Here is a 16,962-nt window from a genome sequence, read left to right as displayed (position 1 = left end):
CTAACTCCAAGTTTAGAAGGCCATTCAATACCCTCATTTATGACAAAACCACCTCCATTTCCTATAAATTGAGCACTCATCATAGTGATCAAGGGGCTAGAATCTGAATTTTGCAAGGAAATTTTGTTGGTTTGAGAATTGAGTTTATGTTAAGCAATGTTATGTTGCTAGAGTAGTGTGCTTTTGATGTGGCAAGGGTTGGACTAAAGCTGGAGGAGTGGCACAGGATCGAACTGTATTAGGTGATACTCTTCCTTCTACATTAATAAAGATCTTATTCCTTTTCTCATATGATTGTTCATAACTGTGATCCTTATGCGTTTCAATGTCTTCGATTTCGTTGTTTTATAGTATATAGAACATGTATGCTTTGATCATTTCTTGTTTTTGTTTCTCTTGATACAGGTACCTTTTGAGTAGATTAAGTTCAAGTGGGAGCAACAGGAGTGATTCAAAAGAGATCTAGGAAGAGAAAGACTAAAAGTAAGTTCCTCCATCTCATCTATCTTCTATAAGAAAAGGTTAAACTACTTTCTTTCTCTTGTTCTATGTGTAGTCACCCACCTAGGGAAAATGTGTTTATCTGTAGATGAAAATTCCATATAACACTCATGGATCTCATTTGTAATGTAAGTGTGCCATGCCCTAAACTTCATTGAGATTGCTTTGACCTGTACTGGCAAGTCCCCTATGTAGTGCATCTTCACCTCCAGAGCCTTCGTCAATATGTTCTTGAATTTTGATTATACATTATTCCATAGCCATGAAATTTTCATATGAGATTTGACTAATGTGATGGCATACTATAGAATAATGTCTTTGGTTACCTCAAGCCTTCCTATTCAGTTTCCTACTTGATTTTCTCAATGTATTTCCTTAACTCCTAGAAGATGATTTCTCTACCTTTGATTGCCCCAAGTTTCCCTATCAAAATCATCCCATGCTTTTGTGTTAGAGACTCAAAACCATTATGAATTCAATTATATGTAACAATAGTATTAATCGAATGTTCTCCAAGACACATGTATTTTTTATGGTGGAGTCTCAGCTAAACACTATCTATCTCTATGATAATCATGTCTTTCGTCTCGAAATGTTGCAGAGAATCCGGATACTTGGAAGCCCACTCCTGAATATGGTCAACAACTCTATTTGCTACTTGCAGGAGTTTCACCACTTCCTATGTTTTCTTTTGAATGCCAACAAGAGGGTCCACCACTTGTTGTAAAAGTAGGATCTCATGATATAGTCGCACCATGGTGTCCTCCATTGGCCCCAGTTCTTCCTGCATGGCTAACTGCCATTTTGCGGTGTTTGTGATGACAACCTTTGATTATCCGTCATAAGATGTTATTCTTGTTGCTTCATCACGGCAAGTTCTCTTCTCATTTTGGCATTCTCATTCAACAAGTATTCAGAATTATCTTTTATAGTCATAGCAAACGGAACATTTGTCGCCATGATCAATCTGAGAACCCTTCTGGTGTTTGAATTTATCACCTTCTCTGTAGAAAATGAGACTATATTCTGGGGATCATTCGGGAATTATCTATGCCTTTTCTACATGATCCTCTTCTTAAGTTGATCAAACGTTACACAACACACATCCATGACTATGTTTTCTAGTGGAGGTGTGATACCCATTTCTCCGAATGGAAGATGACCACCTGTGAGGGGAGGTTCTTCTGGAGTGCCTAGTTCATCATCCATGGGTTGGATGGTATCCTCTTCCTCCAACTCTTCCTCTTCTATCTCCTGAGTCAATTTTTCTTCTTCTAGTCTTTGTGTTGCTTCTTCCTCTTGGGACTGCCTATGGTTTTCCTCCTCTATTCTTCTCCTCTCTTCGTCTTCTTCTAGTTGCTTCTCCAACAACTCATCTCGCTTCCTCTTCTCCTCTTCTTTTGCTTCTCTCCTCTCATGTTCTTGAATAGCTCCTATGTTCAGAGGATCAACTTTCCATTTCCCGTTTTTCTCCTGTCAAATCATATATGATCCTTTTCCTAAGAGCACTCTTTACTTGAGGTGTTATTTTTTCTGCCTCCTGCACCTGCATGTCCTAAGCTGGTGGATCTTGGGGTGAACTAGTCTCCATCCCTGGATGTTCCTTTTTGTTTGCATCATATTATTTCTTTACCTTCTCATCTTTTGTTGTAGATACCGATGAATAACCCAAATTAAAGTTGATCATTTCACAATGTTGCATGCACACTCTCTTGGGATCATATCCATGGAAGTCCTTAGTTGCGAAGTGCAGGTGATCCAACTCTTGTATCTTTGTCGATGTCGCTTTGTGGTTATTTAACTCATATAATTTGATCCTCAGAGGGAAGGTGGTCCAAGGGGCTTTCTTCCTCTTGTGAAGAACTCCTGACAATGTCTTGTCCAACTAATTTGCTACTTCTTACATGACCACCTTATTGGTCACATATCGCGGCATGAGATGAGGGGATATCTGACAACCAAAACATGTTGATATATGTACCCTTGGGAGCTACAAACCAATCCACAATATCCCGGAGTGAATCCTTCACCTAATTAGTCATGCAAGGAGGATTGATCTTGAATATCATATTGAAAATAACTGCAAAGAAATGCTCATTCAACTTCTCATATGCACCTCTGAAGCTCGATTTCGATAACACTCTACAGAAAGTAAACTTGGAACTTGTCGGGTCTAGTTCCAATACAATGTTGTGAAAGTATATTATGCACATATTCCATCCAAAAGGAATGTAGACATATAGAATTGTGGTTCCTAGTTCACCCTCAAAGATGTTTTTGCCCGCCCCACATGACGTTGCAATTCAAATGATAACATATCTTCCCAATTGAAGACTTTACCATCGGTTACCACCATATTGAGCATATATATCAGATTTTCCTCAAACACATTAGTGTTCTTGCGCCCATGAAACCGACAACACATGGTTATCAGATACTAATATACATCCCTAAGAACTGTTGGATAAATTGTGGGTGGGCGATGGCGAAACTTAGTAGGCTCTCGGCATCATGATTTTATAACGTCACTTGTGTCGAGGTCATCCCATCTATCATAAAAGTCAATGTTTCATATTTTGTGGGCATGAGAATCTTATAATATGTATGCATATCTTCTCCATGCTAATGTGGTGATCTATCCACCACTCCCATTGCAAAGCACCTAATGAGAGTCATCTATGTGTGACAATCTACTCAATCACCTCCACGCATGGGATGGTTGAGAATATATATTTGATTCTATGCATTATGGACTTCTTGATATTGATGTATGCTTATATGTCTTCCAAGTTCTCAGCAAACCTTTTCTACATGAATGTGTCCTTTATCTTACCCCATGTGTCCTTTATGTTACTTTGATAGCTTCCTCATTGCTTGCCTCTGAAGTTACTTTGGAGGCCACTTTGCATGTAGAGGGAGGCATGGCTCCAACAAATGATGAAAGGGTGACAATATTGCAGCATGAACACCTTCTTGTGGCAGCACACTCATAATGACAAGATTATCTTAAAGATATCTACTTATGTATCAATACCTCATAAATCATGTATAAAGAGCCATTACATGTAACTGGACATGAAAATCTATCAATGACAGTGAAAAATCACTTGCATGCGTGAGAAAATAGGCATGCAACAAGGAGGGCACACTTTCAAAGAACAAAGGAGAGGCAAGGGTCATTTAGGGCTTTGCAATGTGCCTATGCACTCAAGCAAGAGAAGAAATTCATCAAAGGCACATTGGCACACTCCGAAGGGACAAAGGAGTGGGTTGTTGAGCCTTTAGGCCTTAACAATGCGCTCATGCACTCAAGGAGAGAGAGGGGGTTCATTGGCACACTCTGAAGGGACGAAGGATCATGTCTCCAAGCCTTCATGCCTTTAGGGTGTGCTCATGTGCTCAAAGGAAAGGAGGGTGCATTAACAAATGTTTAAGGGACAAAGGAACATCATTTGTGTTTGTCTTGTGCGCTCATGCGCTCAAGGGAGGGTGCAATTCTTTGTGATGAAGAAGTGCGCTCAAGAGGAAAACTTGATTGTTTTGGGTGCAGTTTTCATGTTTGATCATGCTTCGAGTTCCAGAAGTGCACTCTTCCTAAGAAAAGCTCAAGAAAAATTTTGACAACAATATTTTATGATAGGAATGAGAAGAATAAGGATACACGAACTTATATGGATTTTGTCGTAATCATGGTGGACGGTGGAAGGTTGAGGGATATGAAGAGTTTCATCATGCGACAGCAGAATAACACTTACAAAATGAAGATTGAACAAAAACACCAACAAAGAAATTGAAAAATAAAGAAGTGCCAACAAGAAAAGAAAGAACATCTGTGAAATCATGAAAGGCAATGAAAATATTCAGCATGCAAAACTTACTTGTAATGTTGGTTGATGAAGAGTCTCTTGATCCACATTTGTGTTCCCAACCCATATGAGAATTATTATGCAAATGAAAGATTAACAGGGCTGATTTAAAAGAACTTACATGCAAAACTTATTCATGCGTGATCACCACTTGTCGACAAGTGAAAGGATTAGTTAAGGGAAAATTAAGTGGGCTCCTATTTTCTAGGAGTGCGCCCACATACAACTAAGAGGATCATGCATGCACCCAAGAAGAGTGCATGTCTTCATCATGAAGGAGTGTTCTCAAGGTGGGTGTACTTGCTCAGCATGAAGGAGTGTGCTCAAGGAAGGCTCATTTCTTCAGCCTGACAGAGTGCGCTCAATTCAAGCACATGTCTTCATCAACTTGGAGTGTTCTTTTTCCTTTAATGGTGATTTTCTTGCTTTTGTTTTCTTTTCCTATGTGTTTGAATGTTTTTCAAGTGTGTGCATGGTGAAAAGGAAAGTTTCTAAGTCAAGATAAATCATGATTTCACCTAACCATGGACTAGATAACTCAAGCGCTTCTAATGGCTAAGTGACGACACTTAGGAAACATTGACTTAGGAGGATGCGACACTACGAGAAAATACACAAATAACAAATAAAACAACATGATGACACCAAGGGGCTTGAAATGATAGTTGGTGTAGGCTCCAAAATCAACTTAGGAAAAAAATTTGGAGGGTTGTTGTCGTAGCGACAAAAATACCCTACCTCATCCTCAAAGTGCATCAGAATCACTATTAGATGCTTACCTAATCCTCCATTTTTTCTTCATAACATGAAGACAAGAATGATGTGTCTATCTCTCCCTCCCAACTAGGGAGGATCAACCCATTCCTATAAAAGGAATATACTCAATCTCCCTCTTAACAAGGGACTTCTCCAAGCTCCCCCTTAACAAGGGACTTATTACCAACAATAGCTCTCTTTAGTGGAAATACTATCAGCTACTTGTATGGCTCCATCTTTCCACGTCATGTTCTGAACTTCAACTTCTTCATTATGGATCATTATTCTTCATCACTTCCCTTCAATGAAATATCACGCTGAACCAATAGTCATGGCATCCTTCTCTTCATCGTGGATTTATCTTCTAGTCCACATTTGGTTATCCTTCATACAACTACCTTTTCCAAGTCGTGCTTCTTTCAAGACCTTCCATCCAATCTCATGAGTGCTAGTTGTAGGTGACTTCTACAACCTTATTTTGGTAGCCATTTTTCTACCCAACCATATGATTTCAAAAATCAAAATGAACATTAAATCAAAGTTGCTTTTTCATGATGACCTTTCATCATGACATATGTTTTCTACAATATCAACACCCTTTTGCACATTTTATAAATCCATCTCCAAGACATACATTACCAAGGTTCTCCTTCTCCATCGTACATATCAAGGTCTTCATATATTCTTCATGGAGATTTCATAGCTAATACTTCTTAATATTAGATGTTGATCACTTATCTTATTTCACATGACAGTAGATGCATCTTCTTACTAACTCTTCTTTCACCTTTTTCACATATTGTTTCCCTAGGACCTTCCATACATAGTTCCTTTAACATAGGAACCATGGTTGCTAACCACCTCACATTCCCCATGAGGTCATATTATGTTGATTTCATCTTGTCAATATATAGAAGAGTTCAAGGCACATTGTCTACATTTCTTCGTGCATCATTCTAAAGGAAGAGTTTCTTCTTCTTTCATAATGCTCATGAGATAGAGCATTTTACCCATTCTATCTGTAATCATATGATTAAATGAATTTACCTATTTATTACCAAATATATAAATACCTATTCCTTCTTTCAGTCATCTAGACTTCCTTTGGAAGCTTCCTTTCCTTTATTGAATATGAGAGTACTTCAATCAACTTGACATGTTGCATATTTTTATCATCATACCTTTATCCTTCTTAACTAGTAGATCCCACACAAGGTGGAATGTAGACGATCAGAGTGACACTTGCTTCTTCTAGGTAGAGGTGAACCTTCTAATGAAGATTCCAATGGAGGATCTTGATGATCATTAATTTGAAAATCATTCTTTGTAATGATGATGATGTATAATGATCTCTTTATCTTCTATCTTTCTTGATGAATTTCTCTAACCATATCGACTACTACTTCAGTTGTCCTTATATGATTCCAATGAAAATGCCATGAGCTACTTCCTTTCTATCATGATCATTGCTTCAACCATATTAACTTCTACTTCATCTGTCCTTTCATGTCATGCATCCTATCATATTTGTGATGCATTCCATCATGACTGCTAACTTCTATATGCTGAAATGAACTAAGTGAAGGAGGTTATCTCAGTCATAATAAATATCTTTCACTTCCTCCTTCTTTGAATTCTTCTTTTCAAGTTCTTTTACTTCTTCAGTGATATGGGCTTCATTTCTTTCCTTTCTCTTCTTGTTATCCTTCTTGAGTTTAGGAAAATTTCTTTTGAAATTCCCATCTTCATTACACTCATAGCATTGGATCTTTGACATATCAATTTTCTTGTGAAACTTCTTTTGAGACTCAAATTTTCCAAATCTTCCTTTCTTCCTTGTCTGCATATATTTGTGTTGGTTCAGTTGATCCAACATCATTCTTTGCTTTTAATATAGGTTATTCAGTTTTTCATAATGACCATAGATCGTTGAATGGAGTGGTTTCCTTCTTACCATAAATTCTTGATACAAAGTTGCCCCATTCATCAGGTAGTGCTTTGAGCACAATGGTGGTCATCTCACAATAAGACATTACTTCTCAAAGTTCTTGTAGTTGATCTCTAATATCATATACTTTCATGAAGTAAGTTGTTATCCCTTATTCCCTTGATATTTTCATCTTGTATAGTTCAATTCTCAAAGATATTATTTCTCCTACAATGCTTACAGAAGACAACTCCACCAAGTTTCCATAGATTTCCTTCATTGTCTTTAACTTTGCAACGTAATGGATGAGAGAATCCTTGATTGACTCTATGAGGAACATTTGCACCCTTATCTCTCATTTCATGTGATTTTATAGTACTTGAGATTTCTCTTGATATGGTTTGGTGATGGAACCCTTTATATATTCAATAACATCATTCTCCATGAGAATTAGATCAATTCTCTTCTTCCATGCAAGGTAGTTTGAGGTTCCAAACAATTTATTATTCTCCTTTCAGAATGAATCATTTAGGTTGAGGTTTAAGACATAGAAATATAGAATAATTTCTTGTAAAGTGAAGAGGCTCGTTGATGATGTATTCAACTTGATGACTTCTTGATGATGTTGACAATAGAATATGATTTCTTCCTTGATGATGTCTTCCTTCTTCAAATATGACAGTACTTATTTTTCTAGATGATAAGAGATGTCTTTCTTCAAGTATGCTTGATATGAGATCATTTCTTCAATGGGAGGTAGATTACCTTGATTTCTTTGACAATGATGCAAATTCTTCTTCCTGCTTCCTTTGGATGATAATTATGGCATGTGTGAGCTTCCCGAGAATGCTTCAAGTGTTAAATCCTTCTTTGAATGTAGGTAAGGTCTTTTGGGTCTTCATCTTCTACTGCAAGTTGTGATGATGTGTCCTTGTGATATGATGGGTACTCCTCCTTGATGCTCTTGGTTATATTTGATGATCTCCTTGTGCTCAACTCTTGTGTATCCTTCTTCAATCTGTCTTTACTTTTTGTAGTCATCTTAGCTCTGAAACCATGTTGAGAAATCCAAGGGCAGCTAAGTTAGGTGATTTCTCTTACTTTGATAATTGTGTGTGATTTATTTTTACTTAACTTGATTATATTCTTCTTTCACTTGATTATAATTAGTGTTCTTATCATCAAACATCTACCAAACTATGAAAATCAATGAGATAAGCGAACACAAGATGTATGCTGATAGCCATGGCCAAAACTTGTCCTCTTGATAGGAAAACCCACAAGAATTCTTCTCTTCCTATAGAATGTTCAAATGATGAATTCCAAGACCAAGACCCCTCCAAGACCAAGTGAAACCTCTTCTTTAATCAACTCTTCTTTAACAAAGTCAATTCTAGTCAAAACTTGTTTCAATTCTTCCAAATTTCGGCTTCACTTTAGAATTCGACTACTATTACAGGTTTGCAAATTTCATCCTGCCTGTTACTACTGTAGTTTTACATGTGTGGGTGTGTTAGGGAAAAGTGTGACCTTATTTCCCTTCACTTGGCTTGATTCCCTTTGCTTAGCAATTTAGCTTGCAATTTGATTTTCTTGGCAACTTATTTTGTCTCATTTTCTGACTGTGATTTCCTGCAATATGTGATGGCCTAATTTCTTTGCACATGTGATAAATTCAGCCCAAAAAATTTTCTTAAAATTCGGTTTTTCTCCCTTTTGTATTCTCCTCTTCTTCGCTGGCTAGATGGCTTCATTTTCCCTTGTGATAAAACTATTTTCGTGCTTCAACGAACTTGTGTGTGTCACCCTCCAAATGAGATCGATGGCACTCTTATATATAGGTCTAACAACCCTTTCATGAGGCCGACTTTTCACTGTTTAGGCTGACTTGTTGACTGCATGTTGACAAGGTCTTGGAGATTCTTTATGACATTTTTTACTTACATAAAATTCTTTAACTTGATACATGATGCCTAAATGGGTCTTACACATATTACAATGTCTCAATTGACTTCTTTGACTCAATGACAAAACCTAGAAGCAGTAAATGGGTGCTTGACCTACAAATAAAATATTCTTGAGCATGAAACCCATGCTACGAAATAATACTAATAAAAAGTTATTTTTCTCTTTTCATAAAATACATTAAATCATGATTAAATTATATATTATGAAGACCAAACCTAGTTATATTTTTCAATAGGTAACTCTATAAAAGAAGCCAGGCAACATTGGTTATATCTTCCCTCATCTCATAATTTCAAAGCTCTTCCTTTAACTATTTCTTGGGGAATTTGGATAGCTAGGAATTGGACCTTTTTCTAGGATGAGACCACAACCCTTTCATTGATAGCGGTAGAAGTCATGGAAATCCTCAATCATTATCCCCAAGAAAAGGACGCTTGTAGAGTTGGATTTATAGTTCCAGAACAACCATATCAATTTTTCCCTTGGGATTTTTTTGATGGGGCCTCGTGTGGGGAAGGTGAAAAGAGAAAGGGTGGTTTCATCAATCACATGTATAAATCCCACTCGTTTCATGTTTCCATGGGTCTAGGACCAGGTTCAAACAATTGAGCAGAGCTTCAAGCATGTCGAAATATTCTCATTCTTTCTAAAGAATAGGGTGCCACACATATTCAAATTTATGGTGGTTCAAATATTGTTATCAATTAGATAAAGTGTACACAGTCATGCAGAAATATATATCTTGCTCCTATCTTGGATAACGCTCTATAGTTGAAAGATTCATTCACTTCTTTTGCAAGTAATCATAGGAAACTTAATCATGATGCAGATAGGTTGCCAAAATCATTTGTAACACATGAGTAGGGGTTATGGAACATTAGAGAAGTCTAAGATGGTTCCAACCATTCCTTCTCCTACATGCCTTTCCAAGAGGCCCTAGAAGCCCCAAGCTGAGGATCCAAATATCCTTTTCTTTCTTTTCATGCTCATTTTTTGGTTTAGAAACCATATCAGACACTACAGAAAAAATTGGTAGAGTTTATGGCTTTATGCTCACTGGTTTATTATGTTTTTAGAGACATATATGTATATATTTCTTCAAAAAAAATTGAACTTGTTATCAACCCATATGTGCCCTGGAGGCACAACAAACTTATTTGACACCTTATGCATACACACATAGTGTGTCTACATAATGTAATTTTTATTATCTTAATAAAAATTACATTTTTTTTCCTTAGAAAAATTTGATTTGATGACTAATTAATTTACTTTATTTTTGTTTCTATGATTGAAAACATTATAGAGAAACCTTCCTAACTCTTTTTAGTTTTCATGAGTCGACAAGTTACGAAGATCCTTATTGTTACATTGTTGTAGAATTGAGATTTAATATATGTACATGAAGGCCATTCTAGGAGAAAGTTTTTCAATCTTGTATCCTCGCTATATTACAAAGAAAGTTTTTTAATATTGTATCCTCGCTATATTACAAATATTAAAATTATTTCTTCTCGTTGCATTTTAGGTCATGACTAACACCCAATTTCACTATGAAACTCATGAGAGTTCAATATTATTCTACCTGTAAAATAAATATGGTTTTGAACTTCTAGCTTGGGGTTAGAATTCTCTTTATAATACATTAGATTTCTCTTACTCTTTATTTCCTATGTGGCACCATAATTTCTCTTTAAATCTATTTGTAATAGTGATTTTGATATTTTTCAAGAGTGTCCTCATCTTGAATCCTTTAATGGTTTAGCCAAGAAACAACATCCTTATTCCATCCTCTCTTAAGCCTCGAGTGACTTTTACTAGAATTCAAAGAATGCTAGGAGGCCAATTTATCCTTCATGTTAATTATGTTATGCTTGTACATAGTTACCTAATCATATTATTAATCCCAATATGCAAAATCCTAGTCTCTAAGAGTAGAATGGAATAAAGGGTATTTCTCATCATTTTAAGATTATAAAATATAAGTAACTTTTAGACTTGCTCAATTTTCTTCTATGTTCCTATAGAAATGTTGGAGCCCCAAAATTCACATCTATAAATAATAACTAGAATAATTGGGGTATAAAAGATGAATTTATTTTTCTCCCATAACTAGAAAATTTACTTCCTTACAACTATCCTCAAGATTAAAATATGCTTACCATCCTCCATTAATTATTTTCTCCACATTTAGTTCTAGTCAAGCTTGTGTTGCACGCAAACATCAAGATTGTTATGAATTAACGTGCCCTCAATTATTATTATCATAAGTAAAATTAGGGAAATTAGTTTTCTTGGACCATAAAAGTAGTCTTATTAATGTTTACTAACATATCGATGCCAAAACATAAATATTTTAGAATACTTATTTTCTTTTCAAGATCATAGGGGATCATTGCCAAAATAACAATATCATTGTTCAAATGTGTTACTTTGGAAGGTAATTATGTATACTATTATGTTAGAAGAAGTTGTTATCTTATCTAAAAGAGTTATCCCACACTCATCATGGAGTAACATACTATTGTTATCATTTATTATACAAAGAGGTGAAATTACATTTATCCCACATGTATTATTGGATGTAATTCATCTACATCTCTTGGTACATAATAGAGGTAAAAGAGACCCATGATTTTATTTTTTAACATGAATCGAGAATGGCTATTATATTAAAAGACATTGAGATTTAGCTCAGTTAGATACATGATTTACATAAGCAAGTTGAAACCAATGAACATGGTTGGAATGGAGTATGTATCAATAACCATCTATAGAATCCTAACCTTGAAACTTTTGAACAATGTTATGTTATCTACAGTATTCCACTTGTACATTCACCAATACTGACAAAAAAAAACAAAAAACTATAAGAATAAAAATGTTGCATTAAACCATAAGGAGTTATTCCTATGCTTTGATTTTTGAGTCACTTGATTAACCATTAAGAAAGGGAGGGTATATCCCTTTTTCCCTGCCACCAAATTTCGCCTTGATTTTTCCTTGACCCCAAATTATCCATGTGACCAGCCTTGGATTTGTTTGATCTGAGAACCTAGATATATTTCTTCTTGGGGTTAAATTGATACAACTAATAAATCCACTTGAAAATATAACTTAACTTTATATATGAGGGGAACAATCACCTCTTTTATTCCCATATTTAGAATTTGTCTCAAACCCTAATATAAGGCATATGCTTCAGCAACATTGTTGGAAGTGTGACCTAAACCCCAAGCATAAATATGTCCTTGATTTTTCAGGGCAAAAATTATGCTCCCTAACTCCCCCCCTGCTCCTACCAAACCTAAAGAGACGCATGATGTTAGAAAAAAAAAAAAAACATAAGAAAAATTTCTCTTTATAAATGGGAAAGCATTTGTGGAGGTGATCTCAAGTGTAAAATTCGAGATTTCTGAAGAATAAAGAAGACAATACATTCCCATGGATGTTTCCCCATTAGGATTTTACCACATATATATGGCGTACGTTTCTTCTCTTATCTCTTTCTTAATTTGATTAAATGTTGTTGTTATATGGATAGGAGGATAGTCTAGTAAGGTTCATGTGTTTATATTGTTGTATGTTTATTCATGTCTCTGTGAAAATTCGACTAATCTGAAATCCTACTGCAACAACTGATTTAGTTTCTTCTATTTGTTAAATGAATTGAACAAATTATTTATTATGTTCTATGGTAAATATCAAAACTAATACATTGCAGCCTTCACAAATAAAATATTGCGGAAGAAGGAAGAATAGATGCACACACACAAAAATACATAGTTATTTTAGGACCAATGTCTCAAGAAAAACCCAACTTGGGAAAATCGGTGCAGCAACTGAGGGTTTCATTATTATGCAAAGGTAAATTTGAGTACAAGACTATGCATGCTTAAATCTAGAAATCCATATAGAGAAATGACTAACAATAAGTCTAGTGAGAAAAATCTCACTCCCACAGACGATTTGACACTGACCTTGGCTCAAGTTGAGTTGCTCTTTGTTGCCTCTACACAGTCACTATGTCAACCTATATAGTACTACATCCCCACAACTCATAACTGCTTTCCCTCTCACCATGTGATCAGTTTTTGTCTTGGAGATGGATCCCCCTGGCCTTCAGACTCTCTCTCTGGCTTCTGGCAATGAATCACTACTTCTCCCCAACAAAATACAGAATTTCCTCTGAAGCACTGCACTGCCTCTGCATGGCTCTGTGTTGCCTCTTTGTGGCACTCACTACCTCTCTACAATGCACTCACCTAAATTAGAAGATCTTCCTCTGACCTTACTATCCATACCCCTCTCTCACTACTTCAAGCTCACTAGCTCTCTCTCCGGCAACTCAACATTACTACTCTGGAAATCAAACTACTGAAGTGTTTTCTCCAAGCCCCATCGATCTTCCTCTGACCTTACTATCCCTACCCCTCTCTCACTGCTTCAAGCTCACTAGCTCTCTCTTCGGCAACTCAACATTACTACTCTGGAAATCGAACTACTTCAGAAGTGTTTTCTCCAAGCCCCATCGAGTTTCTTCTTATAATCTCTCGTTGAGACATCAACGACCATGATTAAAACTTAGTCTATGGCTAAGATTAAGTAAAACTCGATCCAAATATTTTCTAGAATATTTTTTCCATTACTTAATTAATTCCCTTTAATTAATCATATTTCCTAAGTTTAGACTTAGGAAGCATTAAGAAAATGATTAATTAATTTAATTAAGTTGTCTCTAGGTGGAATTTCCATAAATGATTTATGGGTTTTGGAGATCTCATGTATTCTATCCTCTCCAAAAATTTCAAGGCTAGAACACATCTAGTGCTACAAAAACTAACACGCCCTCTTAGCAAGGAATGTGTTCTAGCGCTGCAACCCACTGAAGAAACACCCTGTCTCTACACCACCTCCTGTCACGCTGCTGATGTCTGGCTGCTCTTCCCATCAACTACTACACAACTTTGATATGTGTTGAATTTGTGTTGTTGCTGACCCTGTTGAACTGTTGTCAACTACTGCATCTTCATTGCAACTCCTTCTCATCTACTGTTGTTGTAGTTGCAACATTTGCAGCTTAGAAACATCCAACACATTGAACCAAATGTGGTCAGTGTGACGCATATGTGACCTGAGTCCTGAATGATGCTAGACTTTGCGCTGTCACTAAAGCCTTTGTGTTGTTGTTGACTCTGCACTGTGCCAACTGCATTGTTGCTAACTTTGCTCTACGCTACTCAGTCTCGGTCCACTACTAGCTACTGCATTTGTCACTCTAGCACCTGGTTGCACCAACTGCCATTGGTCCATCCTGTTGTTTAATGTTATGGGATCTGCAGAAAGGTATCATGAGGTGGACCTCCTAAAGAATCTTGCCCATCATGTAGCTCTCTAGGGCTACAAAACCAAATCACCCCACCTCACTCCTGGAGGTATATCGATGATCATGGAAAATTATTCCTCCAATCTTGAGGACAGCCTGTCGATCTTCGCGGATGCATCTTGCTAATCCTACTTCTCCTCTTTTTCCTTTTTTCTGGAAGGACATTGAGTGTTGTAGTGACCAAGTTTACCACATCTGAATAATTTGACCTTGGAAAGGTCCTTCTTCTTCCCACGCTACTCCTGCTACCACTTTGATGCGAGGGCCACCTTCTCCTCTTCCTTCACTTTCTTCGTCCCATTGTTCTTTTTGTTGCCACTAATGGTGCTCTTCACCAAATCTCACCTCATCTCCTCATGTTATAGATCAGCCCACATTCGATCCCACTCTGGAAACTTGTCTATGCCCAAAATACTTTGGACGAAGACCTGACAGCCTTCGGAAACGTTGTTCAGAGCTAACCGCACCAATTTTGTAGGTTGGGCATTGACCCTACTATAGACATTTGGTCTCATACATGTTGAAGCCTACTGAGGAAGGGGTCTATATGCTCCCCTTTCTGCATCCTGATACATTTGAGCTTCTACTCAAGATGCATCTTCCATTACTCGGAAGATCCCCGATATAACATAACAATATCTTCCCACATCTGCTTGGCAGTATCTTTGCCAGCTATTGGAGACACCGCGTGATCTCAAACTCCTTCGAGAATCAACCTCTTCGCTTTCTCCATCTCCTTCTTGTAGGTCTTCTATTGATCTAGATCCTAGGGAATAGCTACCATGTTATCGATGTAGGTCTTGAGATCATATTCATCTAGAAGACAAGAAATTATTGCCTTCCATATCACATAGTTGGAGGCTCCGTCCTACCAATCCTGATCTCTCAACCCTGTTGATGCCTTCTCTACAAAAATTCAAACTCTTCCTCTTCTCTTCTGCGCAGCTGCTAACTGGCTCTACGCACTCCCTGCTGGAGTGGGAAAATCTACTCACAACTATTGTTGTTCTGTAGTGAGAAATCGAACTTCTAGACTAGAAGTTCCCTGGGGAAAGAATTCCCTCAATGTGTGATATTCCTTCCTCTTGACGCTATTCTGCACCAGCAAACTACTACAAAATAATTGCATCATATCTGAATATCTTCTCTACAAGGAAAATATTACTTCTCCCCCTGCCTCTTTGATCTAGAAAATTTATTCTTTATCGACTCCCTCAGAGAATAAACTTTTCCTCAAAAGTTGACCCTTCTAGCCAAGAGATTGTGTTGCCTCTGAGGATTTTGAACTGTTGCCTATGCAAAGCTACAAAATTCCTCTTTGCTTCTGTAACTAAACTCTTTGGCTTCTATCTGCACTTTTATACCATGTGAAAATTCGACTAACCCTGAATCCTACTGCAACAACTAATTTAGTTTCTTCTATTTGTTAAATGAATTGAACAAATTATTTATTGTTTTCTTCAATAAATATCGAAACTAATACACTCTATCCTTCACAAATAAAATATTGCGGAAGAAAAATAACGTTGGAAGAATAGATGCACACACACACAAATACACAGTTATTTTGCGACCAAAGTCCCTAAAAAAACCCAACTTGGGAAAATTGGTGCAGCAGTTGAGGGTTTGATTATTATGCAATGGTAAATATGAGTAAATACTATGGATGCTTAAATCTGGAAATCCATACATAGAAATGATTGACAATAAGTCTAATGAGAAAAATCTCACTCCCACAGGTAATCCGACACTGATCTTGGCTCAAGTTGAGTTTCTCTTTCCTGCCTCTGCATCGGCCTATGCAGTACTGCATCCCCACAACTCAGAACTTCTTTCCCTCTTTCTATTTGATCATTTGTTGTCTAGAAGATGGATCCTCTTGGCCTCCGGACTCTCCCTTCAGCTTCTGGCACTAAATCACTGCTTCTCCCCTGCAAAATATGGAATCTCCTCTGAATCACTACACTTCCTCTGCATGGCTCTACGCTACCTCTCTATGGCATTCATTTCCTCTCTGCAATGCACTCACCGAAATTGGAAAATATTCCTCTGGCCTTACTATCCCTGCCCCTCTCTCACTTCTTCAAGCTCACTAGCTCTCTCTCCGGCAACTAAGCGCTGCTACTCTGGAAATCAATCTGCCAGTGAAATCAAACTACTAAAGTGTTTTCTCTAAGGCCCATCGAGTTTCTTCTTATAATCTCTCATTGATACATCAATGACCACTATTAATACTTAATTGATGACTAAGATTAACTAGAACTCGATCCAAGTATTTTTCTAGAAGATTCTCACCATGACTTAATTAATACCCTTTAATTAATCATATTTCCTAAGTTTAGACTTAGGAAACATTAAAAACGATTAATTATTTTAATTAAGTCATCTCTATGTGGAATTTCCATAAACGATTTCTAGGTTTTGGAGATCTCGTGTATTCTAGACTATTTCAAGACTAGAACACATCCGATGCTACAAAAACTAAAAATCTCAATATGCTAACAATCATTATTATAGCTAAGAAGAGTGATTACTATCCTAGTCAAAGTAGTGCCAAT

This window comes from Pinus tabuliformis, chromosome 6 (assembly GCF_031772625.1).
Source record: "Pinus tabuliformis cultivar Carrire ecotype Pingquan chromosome 6, CPIR1, whole genome shotgun sequence".
NCBI lineage: Eukaryota > Viridiplantae > Streptophyta > Pinopsida > Pinales > Pinaceae > Pinus > Pinus tabuliformis.
Note: the sequence above shows the minus strand (reverse complement) of the source record.